Source organism: Hetaerina americana, unplaced genomic scaffold (genome assembly GCF_022747635.1).
Source record: "Hetaerina americana unplaced genomic scaffold, ioHetAmer1.1.p SCAF_8, whole genome shotgun sequence".
NCBI classification, from domain to species: domain Eukaryota; kingdom Metazoa; phylum Arthropoda; class Insecta; order Odonata; family Calopterygidae; genus Hetaerina; species Hetaerina americana.
The window spans coordinates 72853442-72878180 of record NW_027287427.1 but is presented as its reverse complement, the minus strand read 5'-3'; the positions used below and the strand labels follow the sequence as shown (position 1 = coordinate 72878180).

The 24739-nt window shown below is 44.5% G+C and overlaps 13 non-coding genes across 13 annotated transcripts; all 13 read right to left on the bottom strand.

Annotated features, from left to right (window-relative positions):
• Nucleotides 1-3682: 3682 nt before the first annotated feature.
• On the bottom strand, nt 3683-3875 carry LOC139698195 (U2 spliceosomal RNA). The gene has a single exon (XR_011702873.1). It is a non-coding gene; the product is annotated as a U2 spliceosomal RNA (small nuclear RNA).
• A 1513-nt stretch (nt 3876-5388) lies between these two features.
• On the bottom strand, nt 5389-5581 carry LOC139698193 (U2 spliceosomal RNA). The gene has a single exon (XR_011702872.1). It is a non-coding gene; the product is annotated as a U2 spliceosomal RNA (small nuclear RNA).
• Nucleotides 5582-7094: 1513 nt separating this feature from the next.
• LOC139698192 (U2 spliceosomal RNA) lies at nt 7095-7287 on the bottom strand. The gene has a single exon (XR_011702871.1). It is a non-coding gene; the product is annotated as a U2 spliceosomal RNA (small nuclear RNA).
• A 1513-nt stretch (nt 7288-8800) lies between these two features.
• LOC139698190 (U2 spliceosomal RNA) lies at nt 8801-8993 on the bottom strand. The gene has a single exon (XR_011702869.1). It is a non-coding gene; the product is annotated as a U2 spliceosomal RNA (small nuclear RNA).
• A 1513-nt stretch (nt 8994-10506) lies between these two features.
• LOC139698189 (U2 spliceosomal RNA) lies at nt 10507-10699 on the bottom strand. Its single transcript, XR_011702868.1, has one exon. It is a non-coding gene; the product is annotated as a U2 spliceosomal RNA (small nuclear RNA).
• Nucleotides 10700-12212: 1513 nt separating this feature from the next.
• Nucleotides 12213-12405, bottom strand: LOC139698188 (U2 spliceosomal RNA). Its single transcript, XR_011702867.1, has one exon. It is a non-coding gene; the product is annotated as a U2 spliceosomal RNA (small nuclear RNA).
• Nucleotides 12406-13918: 1513 nt separating this feature from the next.
• Nucleotides 13919-14111, bottom strand: LOC139698187 (U2 spliceosomal RNA). The gene has a single exon (XR_011702866.1). It is a non-coding gene; the product is annotated as a U2 spliceosomal RNA (small nuclear RNA).
• Nucleotides 14112-15624: 1513 nt separating this feature from the next.
• On the bottom strand, nt 15625-15817 carry LOC139698186 (U2 spliceosomal RNA). The gene has a single exon (XR_011702865.1). It is a non-coding gene; the product is annotated as a U2 spliceosomal RNA (small nuclear RNA).
• Nucleotides 15818-17330: 1513 nt separating this feature from the next.
• Nucleotides 17331-17523, bottom strand: LOC139698185 (U2 spliceosomal RNA). The gene has a single exon (XR_011702864.1). It is a non-coding gene; the product is annotated as a U2 spliceosomal RNA (small nuclear RNA).
• Nucleotides 17524-19036: 1513 nt separating this feature from the next.
• On the bottom strand, nt 19037-19229 carry LOC139698184 (U2 spliceosomal RNA). The gene has a single exon (XR_011702863.1). It is a non-coding gene; the product is annotated as a U2 spliceosomal RNA (small nuclear RNA).
• Nucleotides 19230-20743: 1514 nt separating this feature from the next.
• LOC139698183 (U2 spliceosomal RNA) lies at nt 20744-20936 on the bottom strand. Its single transcript, XR_011702862.1, has one exon. It is a non-coding gene; the product is annotated as a U2 spliceosomal RNA (small nuclear RNA).
• A 1514-nt stretch (nt 20937-22450) lies between these two features.
• Nucleotides 22451-22643, bottom strand: LOC139698182 (U2 spliceosomal RNA). Its single transcript, XR_011702861.1, has one exon. It is a non-coding gene; the product is annotated as a U2 spliceosomal RNA (small nuclear RNA).
• A 1516-nt stretch (nt 22644-24159) lies between these two features.
• On the bottom strand, nt 24160-24351 carry LOC139698196 (U2 spliceosomal RNA). The gene has a single exon (XR_011702874.1). It is a non-coding gene; the product is annotated as a U2 spliceosomal RNA (small nuclear RNA).
• Between the last annotated feature and the right edge of the window lie 388 nt (nt 24352-24739).

Sequence of the window (24739 nt, the reverse complement as noted above, 5' to 3'; positions counted from 1 at the left end):
GAAAAAAGTAGACAAAAGAAGGTATAATAAGGTAAAGGTTGGGGGACTGAAATAAGTAGACCAGCCAATTGAGAATCGTATAAGATGTTTTATTGAAGATAATTGACCCAGATATTAAAAACCAAGAGCAAGTACTAGATTGGTGACCTGAATTGAGAAGTTAAAACAGTTAATCTCAGTTAATCATTATAAATTGGACAGAACTGTAATGACGGTGGAAGAAAGGGAATGGATAGATGTGAAACTGCAGAAGGGTAGTAGTGAAAAGTGGAAGGCCAAGATGTAAAATGATAAGAAGTTCAGGATTAAAATAGAAAGGAGCAGCAATATAGAATAAACCCATGTTCATTTGCCATGAGGGAAAGTAGAAGTAGGGGAAGTGTATTTTAAAATATGCAATAAATGTGCAAAAGGAGGAATGGAATAGCTGAGTTGATGGAAATGGGTGATAATTTAGGGTGAAATAACTTCTTTATTTAGGAATTGAAACCCCATGAAATTAGTTTGTCATTGTTTTCATTTTGTAGAAGGCTTAACTATGGGTGACGTGGGCACAGGAGCTATCTGATATATCTGAGGAAGAAATACTATGAATGGTGATGCAGTGAAGTTTTTTTGTATAGAAAAAAGTGGAAATATTTTGGAAGTTTTGTTAAATAGAATAGTTGTTGATATTTTATTAGATTTCGGTTTTATTGTATTGAGGAAATTAGGTGAAGTAGGGTGTAAAAGAGTAGGTAATGTGGAGATTGATGGATATAAGGATAAGAAATGTAGATAATGAGAAACACAATAATGGTAGCTTTGGAAAATTAATTACTTATGACTGGACTCTTCCTTCATGGCATCCATTTTCCAAAGATCATGTAGTAGTAGTGTCTGAGCTGTAAAAATACTTATGCCAGTAACCAAATGATTTGTTGCTAGGTGATGCTCTATTTTGTGCTTTGTTGAAAGTGATGGATTGGAAATTATCTGGTTTCCCTTTCGTAAATAGTCGTAGAGTTCCTGGAGCACTTATCAGTAGCACTTATCAGTTCCAATATTGCATTGGTTTGGTATAATGGAATTCTTGTTTTGTTTGTATGGAGCTGCACATAGGGGTGCAAAAATGATTCCAAGTATTGTTTTACCATCCTGTCTACTTCAGAGGCCATTAAATATCTGCGGTTGCATTCATTTGTTTCAGGGGTTAATTTCAGGTTTCCCTAATGATAATATGTGCAAGGTTTGGTAAAAATTATTTGCTACCACGGTTTCCAGTGGCAAATGCTGAGCCACAGTAAATGTTGAAAATATGATTTGATTGATAATGGACTGTAATTAATGCCTAATTGAAAAGAAAGATTTAAGGGTCTCATTGTGTGAAGTGCATGATATAAAGTTTACCATCAGGAGCCAAAAATGCATAAATTCATCAGGCTATCTATTAATTAACAAGATTTTGTTTGAAATGTCTGTATTGAATATACGATAGGTGTACAGTATTGTTGCGTTTCAAGTGTTAACTGAACCGCATGATTTTAATTTCAGGGACTTCTTCAGGTATGTAAAATGTTGCCACGTAGTATGTTTATAGATTCTGTGAAATTTAGGTTTAAGATTTTAATTTCAGGGACTTCTTCAGGTATGTAAAATGTTGCCTCGTAGTATGTTTATAGCAATTCTGTGAAATTTAGGTTTGAGATTTTAATTTCAGGGACTTCTTCAGGTATATAAAATCATACAATGTAGTATGATTATATTATTATTATTCTGTTAAATTTAAGGTGAAAGTAGTGGAATGTTTTCCCCAGCCAACTACGAATGGCGTAAAAGTAGCCCATAAGTGAATTATTCATTATTTTCGGCAAATACAAAACTTTTAACAGGTGGCTTTCTGTTCAGAATTAATGGCATCAGGGAAATAATTGCGCTTACCACAAATATATTGTATGGAAATATCATCACAAACTTAGTTACGGCCATTTCCTTGTCGGCTTCAGCCGTTGACCGATGGTCTCTAGATATCTTTTCGGGGTATGGTAGATGAAACTCCAAATGCCAAAAACAAGCCCGCCGGCAATGTCGTACAAACCAACCAATCAAACTCGCTGATTAATCGATAAGCAGGCCTGCCAACTGGTGCAAATACCAGAAAAGGACGCAAAGTGTAGTCTTCCGTCTACACTTCGCGCCCTTTTCTGCAATATTTACATGTGTAGGGACGACCCCGGAGCACTTGGGGCGGAGGGCGCAGGATTGGCGTAGGCGCCGCGGGGTGGCATTGGTCGGGGAGAATTCGCGTAGGATCCTGCGGGGGTGTTTCCGAAGGCTTCCTTGTTTTCCTGCAGCAAGAAAAGTTTTGGGGGGGCGCGGGGGGCAGGACGGCCGGAGCAATTGCGTCCCCGGAGTCCGGAGGCGAGACAGTAAATTGCAACGCGGAGTCCTTCGCTAGGTCGTGCCATCTCTGTGAGCGACACACGAGACGTATTGCAAGCTCTCTCCCCGCTTCCCGGGAAAGGTCGGGCGCAATTTTCAAACATTCCGAAAATGGAGGGGGGCATCCAGGACGGTAATAAAGGGCCCTTTTCGCCAGTATTCAGTGGTCGACAGTTTTTCGAAAAACGGGCTTCCTCTTCACTTCACTTCCTGTGTGGTAGAGATTTAAAATCGTGTGCTGTTCACTTACTTTGCATTAATCGTCATTAGTAAAAATACGCTTTCCTTATAAATAAATAAATACATAAATTAGGGTTTCTTCAAATATAAACAAATTAGGGTTTTCTTCAAATCGGAGAATAGGAATCGAAAAGGCTGTAAAAAAGTGGCGCTTTCAATTGCACAAGATGGAAAACCAGATTTCTCCATTGTTTATATTTTCCATTTTCTCGAAAAATATCGCGAAAATGGGCATCGATTTCCGCGAAATTCGCAAAAAATTTCTGAAAATTTTTTTGCAAAGATTTTTCCAATTTTTCCCGAGTGCTCGCGATCGGTCGTTTCCTCCGATGTATTGAGTTTCTTTTCCGTTCAATTTTTTTTCATCAAACACACACTCCTTTTACAAGAATTATCTTCGCATAAATTCTGTGGAAAGATTGGTGTTCAAAAACTAAGGTAAAAGAGTGGAACTCGCCTATTTCCGCGAGTCGATTCGCGTCGGGTCGTCTTGAATGACGCTCCTTGCCGGGAGCGCGCGCGCGCCATCTCTTCGGGGGGGGAGGTAAACAGCTGGAAGGAAGGGGCGTCACACGCCAAAGTTTGAAACGTGATCCGGCGCCTCTCTTCAACAGTTGTCGTCGTCTCCAATGATGGAATACTGAGGAGACAAGACGTTGTTGTTGTTGACGTTGCATTGAAAGCAGAAAAAATAATTGCATTATTTTCACAAAATTATATTTATTGTTACACTTACACTTTAAAGTGACGACGACTCTCTTCAGATGGGATTTTTTTTCTTCCCAAGTTTCTCTCCTTTTAATAATTCATTCCTTTTAATACTTCGTTGTGCTGCTTCAATTTGGATTACATTACTTTTGCTCCGCTCGCATGGAATAAAATCGCTTCTCTCCGCGAAAATGCAATTTCGCGAATATTTTTCCAGCCGGATCGCCTGAAATTTGCAAGTGCGAAAATAAATAATTTTCGCGGATCAATTTAAGCTTCAATCTGTTCTCATCAGCTTTTAAGTGGACCTTTTTAATGATGGGCCGATCCCGACGGTACTGCAATGCCGGGCCAACCCGCGGCAGGGATGGAGTAAACTCCGGGTACCCCGCCAATGTCCAAAAATCAGATTAATATTCTGGTCCCGCAATGCGGGACGTATCAGATATTAAGCTGATAAGAACAGATACTACACTTTGATCTTAGCCATAAGGCCGAGAAGCGATAAGGGAGCCCTTTTCTGCAATATTTACATGTGTAGGGACGACCCCGGAGCACTTGGGGCGGAGGGCGCAGGATTGGCGTAGGCGCCGCGGGGTGGCATTGGTCGGGGAGAATTCGCGTAGGATCCTGCGGGGGTGTTTCCGAAGGCTTCCTTGTTTTCCTGCAGCAAGAAAAGTTTTGGGGGGGCGCGGGGGGCAGGACGGCCGGAGCAATTGCGTCCCCGGAGTCCGGAGGCGAGACAGTAAATTGCAACGCGGAGTCCTTCGCTAGGTCGTGCCATCTCTGTGAGCGACACACGAGACGTATTGCAAGCTCTCTCCCCGCTTCCCGGGAAAGGTCGGGCGCAATTTTCAAACATTCCGAAAATGGAGGGGGGCATCCAGGACGGTAATAAAGGGCCCTTTTCGCCAGTATTCAGTGGTCGACAGTTTTTCGAAAAACGGGCTTCCTCTTCACTTCACTTCCTGTGTGGTAGAGATTTAAAATCGTGTGCTGTTCACTTACTTTGCATTAATCGTCATTAGTAAAAATACGCTTTCCTTATAAATAAATAAATACATAAATTAGGGTTTCTTCAAATATAAACAAATTAGGGTTTTCTTCAAATCGGAGAATAGGAATCGAAAAGGCTGTAAAAAAGTGGCGCTTTCAATTGCACAAGATGGAAAACCAGATTTCTCCATTGTTTATATTTTCCATTTTCTCGAAAAATATCGCGAAAATGGGCATCGATTTCCGCGAAATTCGCAAAAAATTTCTGAAAATTTTTTTGCAAAGATTTTTCCAATTTTTCCCGAGTGCTCGCGATCGGTCGTTTCCTCCGATGTATTGAGTTTCTTTTCCGTTCAATTTTTTTTCATCAAACACACACTCCTTTTACAAGAATTATCTTCGCATAAATTCTGTGGAAAGATTGGTGTTCAAAAACTAAGGTAAAAGAGTGGAACTCGCCTATTTCCGCGAGTCGATTCGCGTCGGGTCGTCTTGAATGACGCTCCTTGCCGGGAGCGCGCGCGCGCCATCTCTTCGGGGGGGGAGGTAAACAGCTGGAAGGAAGGGGCGTCACACGCCAAAGTTTGAAACGTGATCCGGCGCCTCTCTTCAACAGTTGTCGTCGTCTCCAATGATGGAATACTGAGGAGACAAGACGTTGTTGTTGTTGACGTTGCATTGAAAGCAGAAAAAATAATTGCATTATTTTCACAAAATTATATTTATTGTTACACTTACACTTTAAAGTGACGACGACTCTCTTCAGATGGGATTTTTTTTCTTCCCAAGTTTCTCTCCTTTTAATAATTCATTCCTTTTAATACTTCGTTGTGCTGCTTCAATTTGGATTACATTACTTTTGCTCCGCTCGCATGGAATAAAATCGCTTCTCTCCGCGAAAATGCAATTTCGCGAATATTTTTCCAGCCGGATCGCCTGAAATTTGCAAGTGCGAAAATAAATAATTTTCGCGGATCAATTTAAGCTTCAATCTGTTCTCATCAGCTTTTAAGTGGACCTTTTTAATGATGGGCCGATCCCGACGGTACTGCAATGCCGGGCCAACCCGCGGCAGGGATGGAGTAAACTCCGGGTACCCCGCCAATGTCCAAAAATCAGATTAATATTCTGGTCCCGCAATGCGGGACGTATCAGATATTAAGCTGATAAGAACAGATACTACACTTTGATCTTAGCCATAAGGCCGAGAAGCGATAAGGGAGCCCTTTTCTGCAATATTTACATGTGTAGGGACGACCCCGGAGCACTTGGGGCGGAGGGCGCAGGATTGGCGTAGGCGCCGCGGGGTGGCATTGGTCGGGGAGAATTCGCGTAGGATCCTGCGGGGGTGTTTCCGAAGGCTTCCTTGTTTTCCTGCAGCAAGAAAAGTTTTGGGGGGGCGCGGGGGGCAGGACGGCCGGAGCAATTGCGTCCCCGGAGTCCGGAGGCGAGACAGTAAATTGCAACGCGGAGTCCTTCGCTAGGTCGTGCCATCTCTGTGAGCGACACACGAGACGTATTGCAAGCTCTCTCCCCGCTTCCCGGGAAAGGTCGGGCGCAATTTTCAAACATTCCGAAAATGGAGGGGGGCATCCAGGACGGTAATAAAGGGCCCTTTTCGCCAGTATTCAGTGGTCGACAGTTTTTCGAAAAACGGGCTTCCTCTTCACTTCACTTCCTGTGTGGTAGAGATTTAAAATCGTGTGCTGTTCACTTACTTTGCATTAATCGTCATTAGTAAAAATACGCTTTCCTTATAAATAAATAAATACATAAATTAGGGTTTCTTCAAATATAAACAAATTAGGGTTTTCTTCAAATCGGAGAATAGGAATCGAAAAGGCTGTAAAAAAGTGGCGCTTTCAATTGCACAAGATGGAAAACCAGATTTCTCCATTGTTTATATTTTCCATTTTCTCGAAAAATATCGCGAAAATGGGCATCGATTTCCGCGAAATTCGCAAAAAATTTCTGAAAATTTTTTTGCAAAGATTTTTCCAATTTTTCCCGAGTGCTCGCGATCGGTCGTTTCCTCCGATGTATTGAGTTTCTTTTCCGTTCAATTTTTTTTCATCAAACACACACTCCTTTTACAAGAATTATCTTCGCATAAATTCTGTGGAAAGATTGGTGTTCAAAAACTAAGGTAAAAGAGTGGAACTCGCCTATTTCCGCGAGTCGATTCGCGTCGGGTCGTCTTGAATGACGCTCCTTGCCGGGAGCGCGCGCGCGCCATCTCTTCGGGGGGGGAGGTAAACAGCTGGAAGGAAGGGGCGTCACACGCCAAAGTTTGAAACGTGATCCGGCGCCTCTCTTCAACAGTTGTCGTCGTCTCCAATGATGGAATACTGAGGAGACAAGACGTTGTTGTTGTTGACGTTGCATTGAAAGCAGAAAAAATAATTGCATTATTTTCACAAAATTATATTTATTGTTACACTTACACTTTAAAGTGACGACGACTCTCTTCAGATGGGATTTTTTTTCTTCCCAAGTTTCTCTCCTTTTAATAATTCATTCCTTTTAATACTTCGTTGTGCTGCTTCAATTTGGATTACATTACTTTTGCTCCGCTCGCATGGAATAAAATCGCTTCTCTCCGCGAAAATGCAATTTCGCGAATATTTTTCCAGCCGGATCGCCTGAAATTTGCAAGTGCGAAAATAAATAATTTTCGCGGATCAATTTAAGCTTCAATCTGTTCTCATCAGCTTTTAAGTGGACCTTTTTAATGATGGGCCGATCCCGACGGTACTGCAATGCCGGGCCAACCCGCGGCAGGGATGGAGTAAACTCCGGGTACCCCGCCAATGTCCAAAAATCAGATTAATATTCTGGTCCCGCAATGCGGGACGTATCAGATATTAAGCTGATAAGAACAGATACTACACTTTGATCTTAGCCATAAGGCCGAGAAGCGATAAGGGAGCCCTTTTCTGCAATATTTACATGTGTAGGGACGACCCCGGAGCACTTGGGGCGGAGGGCGCAGGATTGGCGTAGGCGCCGCGGGGTGGCATTGGTCGGGGAGAATTCGCGTAGGATCCTGCGGGGGTGTTTCCGAAGGCTTCCTTGTTTTCCTGCAGCAAGAAAAGTTTTGGGGGGGCGCGGGGGGCAGGACGGCCGGAGCAATTGCGTCCCCGGAGTCCGGAGGCGAGACAGTAAATTGCAACGCGGAGTCCTTCGCTAGGTCGTGCCATCTCTGTGAGCGACACACGAGACGTATTGCAAGCTCTCTCCCCGCTTCCCGGGAAAGGTCGGGCGCAATTTTCAAACATTCCGAAAATGGAGGGGGGCATCCAGGACGGTAATAAAGGGCCCTTTTCGCCAGTATTCAGTGGTCGACAGTTTTTCGAAAAACGGGCTTCCTCTTCACTTCACTTCCTGTGTGGTAGAGATTTAAAATCGTGTGCTGTTCACTTACTTTGCATTAATCGTCATTAGTAAAAATACGCTTTCCTTATAAATAAATAAATACATAAATTAGGGTTTCTTCAAATATAAACAAATTAGGGTTTTCTTCAAATCGGAGAATAGGAATCGAAAAGGCTGTAAAAAAGTGGCGCTTTCAATTGCACAAGATGGAAAACCAGATTTCTCCATTGTTTATATTTTCCATTTTCTCGAAAAATATCGCGAAAATGGGCATCGATTTCCGCGAAATTCGCAAAAAATTTCTGAAAATTTTTTTGCAAAGATTTTTCCAATTTTTCCCGAGTGCTCGCGATCGGTCGTTTCCTCCGATGTATTGAGTTTCTTTTCCGTTCAATTTTTTTTCATCAAACACACACTCCTTTTACAAGAATTATCTTCGCATAAATTCTGTGGAAAGATTGGTGTTCAAAAACTAAGGTAAAAGAGTGGAACTCGCCTATTTCCGCGAGTCGATTCGCGTCGGGTCGTCTTGAATGACGCTCCTTGCCGGGAGCGCGCGCGCGCCATCTCTTCGGGGGGGGAGGTAAACAGCTGGAAGGAAGGGGCGTCACACGCCAAAGTTTGAAACGTGATCCGGCGCCTCTCTTCAACAGTTGTCGTCGTCTCCAATGATGGAATACTGAGGAGACAAGACGTTGTTGTTGTTGACGTTGCATTGAAAGCAGAAAAAATAATTGCATTATTTTCACAAAATTATATTTATTGTTACACTTACACTTTAAAGTGACGACGACTCTCTTCAGATGGGATTTTTTTTCTTCCCAAGTTTCTCTCCTTTTAATAATTCATTCCTTTTAATACTTCGTTGTGCTGCTTCAATTTGGATTACATTACTTTTGCTCCGCTCGCATGGAATAAAATCGCTTCTCTCCGCGAAAATGCAATTTCGCGAATATTTTTCCAGCCGGATCGCCTGAAATTTGCAAGTGCGAAAATAAATAATTTTCGCGGATCAATTTAAGCTTCAATCTGTTCTCATCAGCTTTTAAGTGGACCTTTTTAATGATGGGCCGATCCCGACGGTACTGCAATGCCGGGCCAACCCGCGGCAGGGATGGAGTAAACTCCGGGTACCCCGCCAATGTCCAAAAATCAGATTAATATTCTGGTCCCGCAATGCGGGACGTATCAGATATTAAGCTGATAAGAACAGATACTACACTTTGATCTTAGCCATAAGGCCGAGAAGCGATAAGGGAGCCCTTTTCTGCAATATTTACATGTGTAGGGACGACCCCGGAGCACTTGGGGCGGAGGGCGCAGGATTGGCGTAGGCGCCGCGGGGTGGCATTGGTCGGGGAGAATTCGCGTAGGATCCTGCGGGGGTGTTTCCGAAGGCTTCCTTGTTTTCCTGCAGCAAGAAAAGTTTTGGGGGGGCGCGGGGGGCAGGACGGCCGGAGCAATTGCGTCCCCGGAGTCCGGAGGCGAGACAGTAAATTGCAACGCGGAGTCCTTCGCTAGGTCGTGCCATCTCTGTGAGCGACACACGAGACGTATTGCAAGCTCTCTCCCCGCTTCCCGGGAAAGGTCGGGCGCAATTTTCAAACATTCCGAAAATGGAGGGGGGCATCCAGGACGGTAATAAAGGGCCCTTTTCGCCAGTATTCAGTGGTCGACAGTTTTTCGAAAAACGGGCTTCCTCTTCACTTCACTTCCTGTGTGGTAGAGATTTAAAATCGTGTGCTGTTCACTTACTTTGCATTAATCGTCATTAGTAAAAATACGCTTTCCTTATAAATAAATAAATACATAAATTAGGGTTTCTTCAAATATAAACAAATTAGGGTTTTCTTCAAATCGGAGAATAGGAATCGAAAAGGCTGTAAAAAAGTGGCGCTTTCAATTGCACAAGATGGAAAACCAGATTTCTCCATTGTTTATATTTTCCATTTTCTCGAAAAATATCGCGAAAATGGGCATCGATTTCCGCGAAATTCGCAAAAAATTTCTGAAAATTTTTTTGCAAAGATTTTTCCAATTTTTCCCGAGTGCTCGCGATCGGTCGTTTCCTCCGATGTATTGAGTTTCTTTTCCGTTCAATTTTTTTTCATCAAACACACACTCCTTTTACAAGAATTATCTTCGCATAAATTCTGTGGAAAGATTGGTGTTCAAAAACTAAGGTAAAAGAGTGGAACTCGCCTATTTCCGCGAGTCGATTCGCGTCGGGTCGTCTTGAATGACGCTCCTTGCCGGGAGCGCGCGCGCGCCATCTCTTCGGGGGGGGAGGTAAACAGCTGGAAGGAAGGGGCGTCACACGCCAAAGTTTGAAACGTGATCCGGCGCCTCTCTTCAACAGTTGTCGTCGTCTCCAATGATGGAATACTGAGGAGACAAGACGTTGTTGTTGTTGACGTTGCATTGAAAGCAGAAAAAATAATTGCATTATTTTCACAAAATTATATTTATTGTTACACTTACACTTTAAAGTGACGACGACTCTCTTCAGATGGGATTTTTTTTCTTCCCAAGTTTCTCTCCTTTTAATAATTCATTCCTTTTAATACTTCGTTGTGCTGCTTCAATTTGGATTACATTACTTTTGCTCCGCTCGCATGGAATAAAATCGCTTCTCTCCGCGAAAATGCAATTTCGCGAATATTTTTCCAGCCGGATCGCCTGAAATTTGCAAGTGCGAAAATAAATAATTTTCGCGGATCAATTTAAGCTTCAATCTGTTCTCATCAGCTTTTAAGTGGACCTTTTTAATGATGGGCCGATCCCGACGGTACTGCAATGCCGGGCCAACCCGCGGCAGGGATGGAGTAAACTCCGGGTACCCCGCCAATGTCCAAAAATCAGATTAATATTCTGGTCCCGCAATGCGGGACGTATCAGATATTAAGCTGATAAGAACAGATACTACACTTTGATCTTAGCCATAAGGCCGAGAAGCGATAAGGGAGCCCTTTTCTGCAATATTTACATGTGTAGGGACGACCCCGGAGCACTTGGGGCGGAGGGCGCAGGATTGGCGTAGGCGCCGCGGGGTGGCATTGGTCGGGGAGAATTCGCGTAGGATCCTGCGGGGGTGTTTCCGAAGGCTTCCTTGTTTTCCTGCAGCAAGAAAAGTTTTGGGGGGGCGCGGGGGGCAGGACGGCCGGAGCAATTGCGTCCCCGGAGTCCGGAGGCGAGACAGTAAATTGCAACGCGGAGTCCTTCGCTAGGTCGTGCCATCTCTGTGAGCGACACACGAGACGTATTGCAAGCTCTCTCCCCGCTTCCCGGGAAAGGTCGGGCGCAATTTTCAAACATTCCGAAAATGGAGGGGGGCATCCAGGACGGTAATAAAGGGCCCTTTTCGCCAGTATTCAGTGGTCGACAGTTTTTCGAAAAACGGGCTTCCTCTTCACTTCACTTCCTGTGTGGTAGAGATTTAAAATCGTGTGCTGTTCACTTACTTTGCATTAATCGTCATTAGTAAAAATACGCTTTCCTTATAAATAAATAAATACATAAATTAGGGTTTCTTCAAATATAAACAAATTAGGGTTTTCTTCAAATCGGAGAATAGGAATCGAAAAGGCTGTAAAAAAGTGGCGCTTTCAATTGCACAAGATGGAAAACCAGATTTCTCCATTGTTTATATTTTCCATTTTCTCGAAAAATATCGCGAAAATGGGCATCGATTTCCGCGAAATTCGCAAAAAATTTCTGAAAATTTTTTTGCAAAGATTTTTCCAATTTTTCCCGAGTGCTCGCGATCGGTCGTTTCCTCCGATGTATTGAGTTTCTTTTCCGTTCAATTTTTTTTCATCAAACACACACTCCTTTTACAAGAATTATCTTCGCATAAATTCTGTGGAAAGATTGGTGTTCAAAAACTAAGGTAAAAGAGTGGAACTCGCCTATTTCCGCGAGTCGATTCGCGTCGGGTCGTCTTGAATGACGCTCCTTGCCGGGAGCGCGCGCGCGCCATCTCTTCGGGGGGGGAGGTAAACAGCTGGAAGGAAGGGGCGTCACACGCCAAAGTTTGAAACGTGATCCGGCGCCTCTCTTCAACAGTTGTCGTCGTCTCCAATGATGGAATACTGAGGAGACAAGACGTTGTTGTTGTTGACGTTGCATTGAAAGCAGAAAAAATAATTGCATTATTTTCACAAAATTATATTTATTGTTACACTTACACTTTAAAGTGACGACGACTCTCTTCAGATGGGATTTTTTTTCTTCCCAAGTTTCTCTCCTTTTAATAATTCATTCCTTTTAATACTTCGTTGTGCTGCTTCAATTTGGATTACATTACTTTTGCTCCGCTCGCATGGAATAAAATCGCTTCTCTCCGCGAAAATGCAATTTCGCGAATATTTTTCCAGCCGGATCGCCTGAAATTTGCAAGTGCGAAAATAAATAATTTTCGCGGATCAATTTAAGCTTCAATCTGTTCTCATCAGCTTTTAAGTGGACCTTTTTAATGATGGGCCGATCCCGACGGTACTGCAATGCCGGGCCAACCCGCGGCAGGGATGGAGTAAACTCCGGGTACCCCGCCAATGTCCAAAAATCAGATTAATATTCTGGTCCCGCAATGCGGGACGTATCAGATATTAAGCTGATAAGAACAGATACTACACTTTGATCTTAGCCATAAGGCCGAGAAGCGATAAGGGAGCCCTTTTCTGCAATATTTACATGTGTAGGGACGACCCCGGAGCACTTGGGGCGGAGGGCGCAGGATTGGCGTAGGCGCCGCGGGGTGGCATTGGTCGGGGAGAATTCGCGTAGGATCCTGCGGGGGTGTTTCCGAAGGCTTCCTTGTTTTCCTGCAGCAAGAAAAGTTTTGGGGGGGCGCGGGGGGCAGGACGGCCGGAGCAATTGCGTCCCCGGAGTCCGGAGGCGAGACAGTAAATTGCAACGCGGAGTCCTTCGCTAGGTCGTGCCATCTCTGTGAGCGACACACGAGACGTATTGCAAGCTCTCTCCCCGCTTCCCGGGAAAGGTCGGGCGCAATTTTCAAACATTCCGAAAATGGAGGGGGGCATCCAGGACGGTAATAAAGGGCCCTTTTCGCCAGTATTCAGTGGTCGACAGTTTTTCGAAAAACGGGCTTCCTCTTCACTTCACTTCCTGTGTGGTAGAGATTTAAAATCGTGTGCTGTTCACTTACTTTGCATTAATCGTCATTAGTAAAAATACGCTTTCCTTATAAATAAATAAATACATAAATTAGGGTTTCTTCAAATATAAACAAATTAGGGTTTTCTTCAAATCGGAGAATAGGAATCGAAAAGGCTGTAAAAAAGTGGCGCTTTCAATTGCACAAGATGGAAAACCAGATTTCTCCATTGTTTATATTTTCCATTTTCTCGAAAAATATCGCGAAAATGGGCATCGATTTCCGCGAAATTCGCAAAAAATTTCTGAAAATTTTTTTGCAAAGATTTTTCCAATTTTTCCCGAGTGCTCGCGATCGGTCGTTTCCTCCGATGTATTGAGTTTCTTTTCCGTTCAATTTTTTTTCATCAAACACACACTCCTTTTACAAGAATTATCTTCGCATAAATTCTGTGGAAAGATTGGTGTTCAAAAACTAAGGTAAAAGAGTGGAACTCGCCTATTTCCGCGAGTCGATTCGCGTCGGGTCGTCTTGAATGACGCTCCTTGCCGGGAGCGCGCGCGCGCCATCTCTTCGGGGGGGGAGGTAAACAGCTGGAAGGAAGGGGCGTCACACGCCAAAGTTTGAAACGTGATCCGGCGCCTCTCTTCAACAGTTGTCGTCGTCTCCAATGATGGAATACTGAGGAGACAAGACGTTGTTGTTGTTGACGTTGCATTGAAAGCAGAAAAAATAATTGCATTATTTTCACAAAATTATATTTATTGTTACACTTACACTTTAAAGTGACGACGACTCTCTTCAGATGGGATTTTTTTTCTTCCCAAGTTTCTCTCCTTTTAATAATTCATTCCTTTTAATACTTCGTTGTGCTGCTTCAATTTGGATTACATTACTTTTGCTCCGCTCGCATGGAATAAAATCGCTTCTCTCCGCGAAAATGCAATTTCGCGAATATTTTTCCAGCCGGATCGCCTGAAATTTGCAAGTGCGAAAATAAATAATTTTCGCGGATCAATTTAAGCTTCAATCTGTTCTCATCAGCTTTTAAGTGGACCTTTTTAATGATGGGCCGATCCCGACGGTACTGCAATGCCGGGCCAACCCGCGGCAGGGATGGAGTAAACTCCGGGTACCCCGCCAATGTCCAAAAATCAGATTAATATTCTGGTCCCGCAATGCGGGACGTATCAGATATTAAGCTGATAAGAACAGATACTACACTTTGATCTTAGCCATAAGGCCGAGAAGCGATAAGGGAGCCCTTTTCTGCAATATTTACATGTGTAGGGACGACCCCGGAGCACTTGGGGCGGAGGGCGCAGGATTGGCGTAGGCGCCGCGGGGTGGCATTGGTCGGGGAGAATTCGCGTAGGATCCTGCGGGGGTGTTTCCGAAGGCTTCCTTGTTTTCCTGCAGCAAGAAAAGTTTTGGGGGGGCGCGGGGGGCAGGACGGCCGGAGCAATTGCGTCCCCGGAGTCCGGAGGCGAGACAGTAAATTGCAACGCGGAGTCCTTCGCTAGGTCGTGCCATCTCTGTGAGCGACACACGAGACGTATTGCAAGCTCTCTCCCCGCTTCCCGGGAAAGGTCGGGCGCAATTTTCAAACATTCCGAAAATGGAGGGGGGCATCCAGGACGGTAATAAAGGGCCCTTTTCGCCAGTATTCAGTGGTCGACAGTTTTTCGAAAAACGGGCTTCCTCTTCACTTCACTTCCTGTGTGGTAGAGATTTAAAATCGTGTGCTGTTCACTTACTTTGCATTAATCGTCATTAGTAAAAATACGCTTTCCTTATAAATAAATAAATACATAAATTAGGGTTTCTTCAAATATAAACAAATTAGGGTTTTCTTCAAATCGGAGAATAGGAATCGAAAAGGCTGTAAAAAAGTGGCGCTTTCAATTGCACAAGATGGAAAACCAGATTTCTCCATTGTTTATATTTTCCATTTTCTCGAAAAATATCGCGAAAATGGGCATCGATTTCCGCGAAATTCGCAAAAAATTTCTGAAAATTTTTTTGCAAAGATTTTTCCAATTTTTCCCGAGTGCTCGCGATCGGTCGTTTCCTCCGATGTATTGAGTTTCTTTTCCGTTCAATTTTTTTTCATCAAACACACACTCCTTTTACAAGAATTATCTTCGCATAAATTCTGTGGAAAGATTGGTGTTCAAAAACTAAGGTAAAAGAGTGGAACTCGCCTATTTCCGCGAGTCGATTCGCGTCGGGTCGTCTTGAATGACGCTCCTTGCCGGGAGCGCGCGCGCGCCATCTCTTCGGGGGGGGAGGTAAACAGCTGGAAGGAAGGGGCGTCACACGCCAAAGTTTGAAACGTGATCCGGCGCCTCTCTTCAACAGTTGTCGTCGTCTCCAATGATGGAATACTGAGGAGACAAGACGTTGTTGTTGTTGACGTTGCATTGAAAGCAGAAAAAATAATTGCATTATTTTCACAAAATTATATTTATTGTTACACTTACACTTTAAAGTGACGACGACTCTCTTCAGATGGGATTTTTTTTCTTCCCAAGTTTCTCTCCTTTTAATAATTCATTCCTTTTAATACTTCGTTGTGCTGCTTCAATTTGGATTACATTACTTTTGCTCCGCTCGCATGGAATAAAATCGCTTCTCTCCGCGAAAATGCAATTTCGCGAATATTTTTCCAGCCGGATCGCCTGAAATTTGCAAGTGCGAAAATAAATAATTTTCGCGGATCAATTTAAGCTTCAATCTGTTCTCATCAGCTTTTAAGTGGACCTTTTTAATGATGGGCCGATCCCGACGGTACTGCAATGCCGGGCCAACCCGCGGCAGGGATGGAGTAAACTCCGGGTACCCCGCCAATGTCCAAAAATCAGATTAATATTCTGGTCCCGCAATGCGGGACGTATCAGATATTAAGCTGATAAGAACAGATACTACACTTTGATCTTAGCCATAAGGCCGAGAAGCGATAAGGGAGCCCTTTTCTGCAATATTTACATGTGTAGGGACGACCCCGGAGCACTTGGGGCGGAGGGCGCAGGATTGGCGTAGGCGCCGCGGGGTGGCATTGGTCGGGGAGAATTCGCGTAGGATCCTGCGGGGGTGTTTCCGAAGGCTTCCTTGTTTTCCTGCAGCAAGAAAAGTTTTGGGGGGGCGCGGGGGGCAGGACGGCCGGAGCAATTGCGTCCCCGGAGTCCGGAGGCGAGACAGTAAATTGCAACGCGGAGTCCTTCGCTAGGTCGTGCCATCTCTGTGAGCGACACACGAGACGTATTGCAAGCTCTCTCCCCGCTTCCCGGGAAAGGTCGGGCGCAATTTTCAAACATTCCGAAAATGGAGGGGGGCATCCAGGACGGTAATAAAGGGCCCTTTTCGCCAGTATTCAGTGGTCGACAGTTTTTCGAAAAACGGGCTTCCTCTTCACTTCACTTCCTGTGTGGTAGAGATTTAAAATCGTGTGCTGTTCACTTACTTTGCATTAATCGTCATTAGTAAAAATACGCTTTCCTTATAAATAAATAAATACATAAATTAGGGTTTCTTCAAATATAAACAAATTAGGGTTTTCTTCAAATCGGAGAATAGGAATCGAAAAGGCTGTAAAAAAGTGGCGCTTTCAATTGCACAAGATGGAAAACCAGATTTCTCCATTGTTTATATTTTCCATTTTCTCGAAAAATATCGCGAAAATGGGCATCGATTTCCGCGAAATTCGCAAAAAATTTCTGAAAATTTTTTTGCAAAGATTTTTCCAATTTTTCCCGAGTGCTCGCGATCGGTCGTTTCCTCCGATGTATTGAGTTTCTTTTCCGTTCAATTTTTTTTCATCAAACACACACTCCTTTTACAAGAATTATCTTCGCATAAATTCTGTGGAAAGATTGGTGTTCAAAAACTAAGGTAAAAGAGTGGAACTCGCCTATTTCCGCGAGTCGATTCGCGTCGGGTCGTCTTGAATGACGCTCCTTGCCGGGAGCGCGCGCGCGCCATCTCTTCGGGGGGGGAGGTAAACAGCTGGAAGGAAGGGGCGTCACACGCCAAAGTTTGAAACGTGATCCGGCGCCTCTCTTCAACAGTTGTCGTCGTCTCCAATGATGGAATACTGAGGAGACAAGACGTTGTTGTTGTTGACGTTGCATTGAAAGCAGAAAAAATAATTGCATTATTTTCACAAAATTATATTTATTGTTACACTTACACTTTAAAGTGACGACGACTCTCTTCAGATGGGATTTTTTTTCTTCCCAAGTTTCTCTCCTTTTAATAATTCATTCCTTTTAATACTTCGTTGTGCTGCTTCAATTTGGATTACATTACTTTTGCTCCGCTCGCATGGAATAAAATCGCTTCTCTCCGCGAAAATGCAATTTCGCGAATATTTTTCCAGCCGGATCGCCTGAAATTTGCAAGTGCGAAAATAAATAATTTTCGCGGATCAATTTAAGCTTCAATCTGTTCTCATCAGCTTTTAAGTGGACCTTTTTAATGATGGGCCGATCCCGACGGTACTGCAATGCCGGGCCAACCCGCGGCAGGGATGGAGTAAACTCCGGGTACCCCGCCAATGTCCAAAAATCAGATTAATATTCTGGTCCCGCAATGCGGGACGTATCAGATATTAAGCTGATAAGAACAGATACTACACTTTGATCTTAGCCATAAGGCCGAGAAGCGATAAGGGAGCCCTTTTCTGCAATATTTACATGTGTAGGGACGACCCCGGAGCACTTGGGGCGGAGGGCGCAGGATTGGCGTAGGCGCCGCGGGGTGGCATTGGTCGGGGAGAATTCGCGTAGGATCCTGCGGGGGTGTTTCCGAAGGCTTCCTTGTTTTCCTGCAGCAAGAAAAGTTTTGGGGGGGCGCGGGGGGCAGGACGGCCGGAGCAATTGCGTCCCCGGAGTCCGGAGGCGAGACAGTAAATTGCAACGCGGAGTCCTTCGCTAGGTCGTGCCATCTCTGTGAGCGACACACGAGACGTATTGCAAGCTCTCTCCCCGCTTCCCGGGAAAGGTCGGGCGCAATTTTCAAACATTCCGAAAATGGAGGGGGGCATCCAGGACGGTAATAAAGGGCCCTTTTCGCCAGTATTCAGTGGTCGACAGTTTTTCGAAAAACGGGCTTCCTCTTCACTTCACTTCCTGTGTGGTAGAGATTTAAAATCGTGTGCTGTTCACTTACTTTGCATTAATCGTCATTAGTAAAAATACGCTTTCCTTATAAATAAATAAATACATAAATTAGGGTTTCTTCAAATATAAACAAATTAGGGTTTTCTTCAAATCGGAGAATAGGAATCGAAAAGGCTGTAAAAAAGTGGCGCTTTCAATTGCACAAGATGGAAAACCAGATTTCTCCATTGTTTATATTTTCCATTTTCTCGAAAAATATCGCGAAAATGGGCATCGATTTCCGCGAAATTCGCAAAAAATTTCTGAAAATTTTTTTGCAAAGATTTTTCCAATTTTTCCCGAGTGCTCGCGATCGGTCGTTTCCTCCGATGTATTGAGTTTCTTTTCCGTTCAATTTTTTTTCATCAAACACACACTCCTTTTACAAGAATTATCTTCGCATAAATTCTGTGGAAAGATTGGTGTTCAAAAACTAAGGTAAAAGAGTGGAACTCGCCTATTTCCGCGAGTCGATTCGCGTCGGGTCGTCTTGAATGACGCTCCTTGCCGGGAGCGCGCGCGCGCCATCTCTTCGGGGGGGGAGGTAAACAGCTGGAAGGAAGGGGCGTCACACGCCAAAGTTTGAAACGTGATCCGGCGCCTCTCTTCAACAGTTGTCGTCGTCTCCAATGATGGAATACTGAGGAGACAAGACGTTGTTGTTGTTGACGTTGCATTGAAAGCAGAAAAAATAATTGCATTATTTTCACAAAATTATATTTATTGTTACACTTACACTTTAAAGTGACGACGACTCTCTTCAGATGGGATTTTTTTTCTTCCCAAGTTTCTCTCCTTTTAATAATTCATTCCTTTTAATACTTCGTTGTGCTGCTTCAATTTGGATTACATTACTTTTGCTCCGCTCGCATGGAATAAAATCGCTTCTCTCCGCGAAAATGCAATTTCGCGAATATTTTTCCAGCCGGATCGCCTGAAATTTGCAAGTGCGAAAATAAATAATTTTCGCGGATCAATTTAAGCTTCAATCTGTTCTCATCAGCTTTTAAGTGGACCTTTTTAATGATGGGCCGATCCCGACGGTACTGCAATGCCGGGCCAACCCGCGGCAGGGATGGAGTAAACTCCGGGTACCCCGCCAATGTCCAAAAATCAGATTAATATTCTGGTCCCGCAATGCGGGACGTATCAGATATTAAGCTGATAAGAACAGATACTACACTTTGATCTTAGCCATAAGGCCGAGAAGCGATAAGGGAGCCCTTTTCTGCAATATTTACATGTGTAGGGACGACCCCGGAGCACTTGGGGCGGAGGGCGCAGGATTGGCGTAGGCGCCGCGGGGTGGCATTGGTCGGGGAGAATTCGCGTAGGATCCTGCGGGGGTGTTTCCGAAGGCTTCCTTGTTTTCCTGCAGCAAGAAAAGTTTTGGGGGGGCGCGGGGGGCAGGACGGCCGGAGCAATTGCGTCCCCGGAGTCCGGAGGCGAGACAGTAAATTGCAACGCGGAGTCCTTCGCTAGGTCGTGCCATCTCTGTGAGCGACACACGAGACGTATTGCAAGCTCTCTCCCCGCTTCCCGGGAAAGGTCGGGCGCAATTTTCAAACATTCCGAAAATGGAGGGGGGCATCCAGGACGGTAATAAAGGGCCCTTTTCGCCAGTATTCAGTGGTCGACAGTTTTTCGAAAAACGGGCTTCCTCTTCACTTCACTTCCTGTGTGGTAGAGATTTAAAATCGTGTGCTGTTCACTTACTTTGCATTAATCGTCATTAGTAAAAATACGCTTTCCTTATAAATAAATAAATACATAAATTAGGGTTTCTTCAAATATAAACAAATTAGGGTTTTCTTCAAATCGGAGAATAGGAATCGAAAAGGCTGTAAAAAAGTGGCGCTTTCAATTGCACAAGATGGAAAACCAGATTTCTCCATTGTTTATATTTTCCATTTTCTCGAAAAATATCGCGAAAATGGGCATCGATTTCCGCGAAATTCGCAAAAAATTTCTGAAAATTTTTTTGCAAAGATTTTTCCAATTTTTCCCGAGTGCTCGCGATCGGTCGTTTCCTCCGATGTATTGAGTTTCTTTTCCGTTCAATTTTTTTTCATCAAACACACACTCCTTTTACAAGAATTATCTTCGCATAAATTCTGTGGAAAGATTGGTGTTCAAAAACTAAGGTAAAAGAGTGGAACTCGCCTATTTCCGCGAGTCGATTCGCGTCGGGTCGTCTTGAATGACGCTCCTTGCCGGGAGCGCGCGCGCGCCATCTCTTCGGGGGGGGGAGGTAAACAGCTGGAAGGAAGGGGCGTCACACGCCAAAGTTTGAAACGTGATCCGGCGCCTCTCTTCAACAGTTGTCGTCGTCTCCAATGATGGAATACTGAGGAGACAAGACGTTGTTGTTGTTGACGTTGCATTGAAAGCAGAAAAAATAATTGCATTATTTTCACAAAATTATATTTATTGTTACACTTACACTTTAAAGTGACGACGACTCTCTTCAGATGGGATTTTTTTTCTTCCCAAGTTTCTCTCCTTTTAATAATTCATTCCTTTTAATACTTCGTTGTGCTGCTTCAATTTGGATTACATTACTTTTGCTCCGCTCGCATGGAATAAAATCGCTTCTCTCCGCGAAAATGCAATTTCGCGAATATTTTTCCAGCCGGATCGCCTGAAATTTGCAAGTGCGAAAATAAATAATTTTCGCGGATCAATTTAAGCTTCAATCTGTTCTCATCAGCTTTTAAGTGGACCTTTTTAATGATGGGCCGATCCCGACGGTACTGCAATGCCGGGCCAACCCGCGGCAGGGATGGAGTAAACTCCGGGTACCCCGCCAATGTCCAAAAATCAGATTAATATTCTGGTCCCGCAATGCGGGACGTATCAGATATTAAGCTGATAAGAACAGATACTACACTTTGATCTTAGCCATAAGGCCGAGAAGCGATAAGGGAGCCCTTTTCTGCAATATTTACATGTGTAGGGACGACCCCGGAGCACTTGGGGCGGAGGGCGCAGGATTGGCGTAGGCGCCGCGGGGTGGCATTGGTCGGGGAGAATTCGCGTAGGATCCTGCGGGGGTGTTTCCGAAGGCTTCCTTGTTTTCCTGCAGCAAGAAAAGTTTTGGGGGGGGCGCGGGGGGCAGGACGGCCGGAGCAATTGCGTCCCCGGAGTCCGGAGGCGAGACAGTAAATTGCAACGCGGAGTCCTTCGCTAGGTCGGTGCCATCTCTGTGAGCGACACACGAGACGTATTGCAAGCTCTCTCCCCGCTTCCCGGGAAAGGTCGGGCGCAATTTTCAAACATTCCGAAAATGGAGGGGGGCATCCAGGACGGTAATAAAGGGCCCTTTTCGCCAGTATTCAGTGGTCGACAGTTTTTCGAAAAACGGGCTTCCTCTTCACTTCACTTCCTGTGTGGTAGAGATTTAAAATCGTGTGCTGTTCACTTACTTTGCATTAATCGTCATTAGTAAAAATACGCTTTCCTTATAAATAAATAAATACATAAATTAGGGTTTCTTCAAATATAAACAAATTAGGGTTTTCTTCAAATCGGAGAATAGGAATCGAAAAGGCTGTAAAAAAGTGGCGCTTTCAATTGCACAAGATGGAAAACCAGATTTCTCCATTGTTTATATTTTCCATTTTCTCGAAAAATATCGCGAAAATGGGCATCGATTTCCGCGAAATTCGCAAAAAATTTCTGAAAATTTTTTTGCAAAGATTTTTCCAATTTTTCCCGAGTGCTCGCGATCGGTCGTTTCCTCCGATGTATTGAGTTTCTTTTCCGTTCAATTTTTTTTCATCAAACACACACTCCTTTTACAAGAATTATCTTCGCATAAATTCTGTGGAAAGATTGGTGTTCAAAAACTAAGGTAAAAGAGTGGAACTCGCCTATTTCCGCGAGTCGATTCGCGTCGGGTCGTCTTGAATGACGCTCCTTGCGGGAGCGCGCGCGCGCCATCTCTTCGGGGGGGGAGGTAAACAGCTGGAAGGAAGGGGCGTCACACGCCAAAGTTTGAAACGTGATCCGGCGCCTCTCTTCAACAGTTGTCGTCGTCTCCAATGATGGAATACTGAGGAGACAAGACGTTGTTGTTGTTGACGTTGCATTGAAAGCAGAAAAAATAATTGCATTATTTTCACAAAATTATATTTATTGTTACACTTACACTTTAAAGTGACGACGACTCTCTTCAGATGGGATTTTTTTTCTTCCCAAGTTTCTCTCCTTTTAATAATTCATTCCTTTTAATACTTCGTTGTGCTGCTTCAATTTGGATTACATTACTTTTGCTCCGCTCGCATGGAATAAAATCGCTTCTCTCCGCGAAAATGCAATTTCGCGAATATTTTTCCAGCCGGATCGCCTGAAATTTGCAAGTGCGAAAATAAATAATTTTCGCGGATCAATTTAAGCTTCAATCTGTTCTCATCAGCTTTTAAGTGGACCTTTTTAATGATGGGCCGATCCCGACGGTACTGCAATGCCGGGCCAACCCGCGGCAGGGATGGAGTAAACTCCGGGTACCCCGCCAATGTCCAAAAATCAGATTAATATTCTGGTCCCGCAATGCGGGACGTATCAGATATTAAGCTGATAAGAACAGATACTACACTTTGATCTTAGCCATAAGGCCGAGAAGCGATAAGGGAGCCCTTTTCTGCAATATTTACATGTGTAGGGACGACCCCGGAGCACTTGGGGCGGAGGGCGCAGGATTGGCGTAGGCGCCGCGGGGTGGCATTGGTCGGGGAGAATTCGCGTAGGATCCTGCGGGGGTGTTTCCGAAGGCTTCCTTGTTTTCCTGCAGCAAGAAAAGTTTTGGGGGGGCGCGGGGGGGGCAGGACGGCCGGAGCAATTGCGTCCCCGGAGTCCGGAGGCGAGACAGTAAATTGCAACGCGGAGTCCTTCGCTAGGTCGTGCCATCTCTGTGAGCGACACACGAGACGTATTGCAAGCTCTCTCCCCGCTTCCCGGGAAAGGTCGGGCGCAATTTTCAAACATTCCGAAAATGGAGGGGGGCATCCAGGACGGTAATAAAAGGGCCCTTTTCGCCAGTATTCAGTGGTCGACAGTTTTTCGAAAAACGGGCTTCCTCTTCACTTCACTTCCTGTGTGGTAGAGATTTAAAATCGTGTGCTGTTCACTTACTTTGCATTAATCGTCATTAGTAAAAATACGCTTTCCTTATAAATAAATAAATACATAAATTAGGGTTTCTTCAAATATAAACAAATTAGGGTTTTCTTCAAATCGGAGAATAGGAATCGAAAAGGCTGTAAAAAAGTGGCGCTTTCAATTGCACAAGATGGAAAACCAGATTTCTCCATTGTTTATATTTTCCATTTTCTCGAAAAATATCGCGAAAATGGGCATCGATTTCCGCGAAATTCGCAAAAAATTTCTGAAAATTTTTTTGCAAAGATTTTTCCAATTTTTCCCGAGTGGCTCGCGATCGGGTCGTTTCCTCCGATGTATTGAGTTTCTTTTCCGTTCAATTTTTTTTCATCAAACACACACTCCTTTTACAAGAATTATCTTCGCATAAATTCTGTGGAAAGATTGGTGTTCAAAAACTAAGGTAAAAGAGTGGAACTCGCCTATTTCCGCGAGTCGATTCGCGTCGGGTCGTCTTGAATGACGCTCCTTGCCGGGAGCGCGCGCGCGCCATCTCTTCGGGGGGGAGGTAAACAGCTGGAAGGAAGGGGCGTCACACGCCAAAGTTTGAAACGTGATCCGGCGCCTCTCTTCAACAGTTGTCGTCGTCTCCAATGATGAATACTGAGGAGACAAGACGTTGTTGTTGTTGACGTTGCATTGAAAGCAGAAAAAATAATTGCATTATTTTCACAAAATTATATTTATTGTTACACTTACACTTTAAAGTGACGACGACTCTCTTCAGATGGGATTTTTTTTCTTCCCAAGTTTCTCTCCTTTTAATAATTCATTCCTTTTAATACTTCGTTGTGCTGCTTCAATTTGGATTACATTACTTTTGCTCCGCTCGCATGGAATAAAATCGCTTCTCTCCGCGAAAATGCAATTTCGCGAATATTTTTCCAGCCGGATCGCCTGAAATTTGCAAGTGCGAAAATAAATAATTTTCGCGGATCAATTTAAGCTTCAATCTGTTCTCATCAGCTTTTAAGTGGACCTTTTTAATGATGGGCCGATCCCGACGGTACTGCAATGCCGGCCAACCCGCGGCAGGGATGGAGTAAACTCCGGGTACCCCGCCAATGTCCAAAAATCAGATTAATATTCTGGTCCCGCAATGCGGGACGTATCAGATATTAAGCTGATAAGAACAGATACTACACTTTGATCTTAGCCATAAGGCCGAGAAGCGATAAGGGAGCCCTTTTCTGCAATATTTACATGTGTAGGGACGACCCCGGAGCACTTGGGGCGGAGGGCGCAGGATTGGCGTAGGCGCCGCGGGGTGGCATTGGTCGGGGAGAATTCGCGTAGGATCCTGCGGGGGTGTTTCCGAAGGCTTCCTTGTTTTCCTGCAGCAAGAAAAGTTTTGGGGGGGCGCGGGGGGCAGGACGGCCGGAGCAATTGCGTCCCCGGAGTCCGGAGGCGAGACAGTAAATTGCAACGCGGAGTCCTTCGCTAGGTCGTGCCATCTCTGTGAGCGACCACACGAGACGTATTGCAAGCTCTCTCCCCCGCTTCCCGGGAAAGGTCGGGCGCAATTTTCAAACATTCCGAAAATGGAGGGGGGCATCCAGGACGG